This window comes from Hevea brasiliensis, chromosome 5, assembly GCF_030052815.1.
Source record: "Hevea brasiliensis isolate MT/VB/25A 57/8 chromosome 5, ASM3005281v1, whole genome shotgun sequence".
Lineage (NCBI taxonomy): Eukaryota > Viridiplantae > Streptophyta > Magnoliopsida > Malpighiales > Euphorbiaceae > Hevea > Hevea brasiliensis.
The window spans coordinates 11,051,807-11,055,271 of NC_079497.1; the positions used below are offsets into that span (position 1 = coordinate 11,051,807).

Sequence of the window (3,465 nt, forward strand, 5' to 3'; positions counted from 1 at the left end):
TTTTCTTCCAAACTGATTCTATGCATGCAAAAGTGTGGGCTTATTCCCTTAATGTCATCTATGGTGTATCCCAAAACTTTCCTAAATTTTCTCAACACTCTTAACAACTTATCAGCTTCTAAAGTACTCAAGTTTGCATTTACAATTACTGGATAAGTGTTATTAGTGCCAAGAAATTCATACCTGAGCTGAGAAGGAAGTTGCTTAAGTTCTACCTTAGGTGCATCTTCTTCCTTGAATGATGATTGCTTAAATTCTGCTTTTTCCTTTTGTGTGAGTTGAAAAACTGGAGCAGAAATGAATGGTGGACTTCCCTCTAAGTGTTGAGTATATGCAGCTACATGAGGGTTGTCATAGTCTATGCCTCCTCCATGAACCAAACAATTTTCAAGTGGATCTTCTGGATATTTCTTTGAAGTGTTCTTCAACCAGCTCATCAATAATATCAACTCTCAAGCAAGTATCAGCTTCAGAATGATGCTTTTTCATAGTGTTATTGATATTGAAAATTAACTGCTCTTCACCAACTCTAAAAGTAAGCTTTTCTCCTTTCACATCAATCAATGCTCCTGCTGTAGCTAGAAAGGGTCTCCCCAAGATAATTGGAATATTAGAATCTTCCTCCATGTCCAAGATGACAAAGTCAACAGGTATATAGAACTTTCCAACCTTCAGGCACATTCTCCAAAATCCCTTCAGATACTTGATTGTTCTCACAACAATCAAGAGAAATGTGGGTTGGCTTTAGATCTCCCATGTTGAGCTTTTCATAGATAGAAAGGGGCATAAGGCTAACGCTGGCCCCTAAATCACATAGAGCTTTTGTAGAACAAGACTCTCCAATGTGGCATGGAATTGAAAAACTCCCTGGATCCTTAAGCTTTGGAGGAAGTTTCCTCCGAGGATAGCACTACATTCTTCCTCACAAAGCTACAGTTTCATCATCTTCAAGTTTTCTCTTATTTGAGAGAATTTCTTTCAAGAATTTTGTATAAGAGGGCATTTGTGAAAGAGCATCAACAAAAGGCACATTTATGTAAAGTTTCTTCAAAACCTCTAAGAACTTCACAAATTGCCTATAAAGCTTTGCTTTGTTAAATCTTTGTGGAAAGGGAATTTGTGGCTTGTAGGTCTCAGGAGGTATATACTTCTCTTTCTTCTTCAAATTTCTCCTTACTCTCTTGTTTTTCACTCTCATCGGTTCCTTTTTCATTTTCTCTCTTCTCACTGCTTTCACTCTTCTCATCATTTATAACTTTACCACTTCTTAAAGTAATAGCTTGACAATGCTCTCTTGGATTTTCTGGTTGACTTGGAAGCTTTCCAAAAGATTTGGCACTTGAGGAAGATGCTTGTTGTGCAACTGGTTTTCCAAAGATTCTGCTGTGTGTTTGCATTTGTTCCATCCTTGATTTCACCTCTATAATCTCATGATCATGATTATTTTGGTTGGCAAGAATCATTGCAATAAAGCTTCATGGTGGAATTTCGTTCTTCTTTGTTTTGGTGGAGGGTTCATATTTTTCACTGAAAATTAGGCAATGGTTGCCTATTTTGCTGATATGGAACTTGACTTTGTCGTTGTGGTTGAAAATTCGATTTTGAACTTGATTTTGCTGATTGCCCCATGAAAAGTTGGGATGATTCCTCCAATTTGGATTGTAAGTTTGAGAATAAGGATTCCCATTTGCTTGTTTCCATAATTACCAACATATGCCGCTTGTTCTCCATAATCTACTCCACAGCTGGTAGTTTCCTCTGCATAAGCCACTTGTTGTGAACTTCCAGCTGATGATGATGAACTAACCAACATACTCAAATCTTCCATTTTCTTAGCAAGGACATTTGTAAGTGCATCAAACTTTGCATTAATCATGTTGAATGGATCAAGATCATACATTCCAAAGAAATTGCCGCTTCGAGTTGAGTGGTCCTCTTGGACTACTCCAAAGATGAGTATTCTTTGCAATTTTCTCTAATAACTCATAAGCTTCATCTTCATGCTTTATAATAAATTCTCCTCCTGTTTGAGCATCAATAATTCCTCTGATTGCAGGAGTGACATTTGTGTAGAAATTCTGATTTATCATCCATTTTGGAATGGCATGATGTGGGCATAATCTTTCCAATTCCTTCCATCTCATCCATGATTCATAGAGAGTTTCATCTTCTCTTGGTCTGAAAGATGTCATTTGATTCCTCAGCTCTTGAGTTTTTCCAGGTGGAAAATATTGTGCAAGAAATGCATCAGTTAGTTGCTCCCAATTTGTAATGGAGTTGTGAGGTAAAGAATCAAGCCAATCCAATGCTCTATCTTTCAAAGAGAATGGGAATAGCTTCAATCTTGCTGCATCATCAGACACTCCAGGTTGTTTTTGCATGTCGCAAATCATAGCAAACTTCTTCAGGTGTGTGTGTGGATTTTCAGAAGGATGTCCTCCAAATTGAGAGTTTTGGATCATTTGAAGAACTCCAAAATCCATCTTGTAGCTGTTTGCATCAATCCTTGGTCTTGCTATGCTCTCTCTCAAGTCATCAAAACGAGGAAAAGCATGATCCATCATACTTCCCCTAGGCACGTTTGCATTAACAACTTCTTCCCCTTGGGCTTCATTTTCATTGTTTTGACCATTTCCAGCATTACCAACACCAATTCTAATTCTTTCATCAGCCATATCTGCTTCTAATTCAGTTTCTCTCAAGGCTTCCTTCCTTTTTCTGGTTTCTTTCTTGTTGGCCTTACAAAATTTCTCAATTTCAGGGTTGAATAATAAGGATGTATCACTTGTGCTTCTAGCTCTTCTCATAAAAGATTAAGAGTACCTGAAAAAGAACAAACAAACACAAAATGAAAAGATAACAGAGATAAAACTAAAAAAACAACTAAAATAATCAAGAATTCAATCTTAAACAAACAACTCCCCGGCAACGGCGCCAAAAACTTGATGCGTCCCAACCGCAAGTGCACTGTCGCATAAGTAGTATAGAAAATATCGATCCCACGAGGAGTTGTGTTAATGATTGAATTTTCGATATAAAAGTTGACTAAATTGAAGTATTTATGAGATTAAAATGATGAATTAATGGGTAATGGAGTGTGAAATCTAATTGTGCAAAATTAATCTTCTATTCAACAATGTATTAATTAAACTAAAATTGCATCAAATAGAAATAAGCAAGTTCAAATATGGCAATATTTAAATTGGCAAATGATTAAATTCGATTAGAAATTAACAATGGTAAAAAGGCGATTCCGGAGTTCGTGATTTCATATTCGAGCTATTTTGGGATTTTAAATTGGTTATCCAATCTTGTGAAACTAATGGGTTTTAAGGAGATTAATTCTTAAATCCTTTGAATTCCCTTTCGAGTGAGACAAAGAGTGCCTTAATCAAACTAATCCTACTTTCGTGGAGTTAGAATTAATTAAGACCCATTAAGTTCTTTAATTAATCTATGAATCCT

General features: G+C 36.2%; 1 non-coding gene across 1 annotated transcript; it reads left to right on the top strand.

Annotated features, from left to right (window-relative positions):
- The first annotated feature begins 2,100 nt into the window (after window positions 1–2,100).
- LOC131180378 (small nucleolar RNA R71) lies at window positions 2,101–2,207 on the top strand. The gene has a single exon (XR_009149154.1). It is a non-coding gene; the product is annotated as a small nucleolar RNA R71 (small nucleolar RNA).
- The last annotated feature ends 1,258 nt before the right edge of the window (window positions 2,208–3,465 follow it).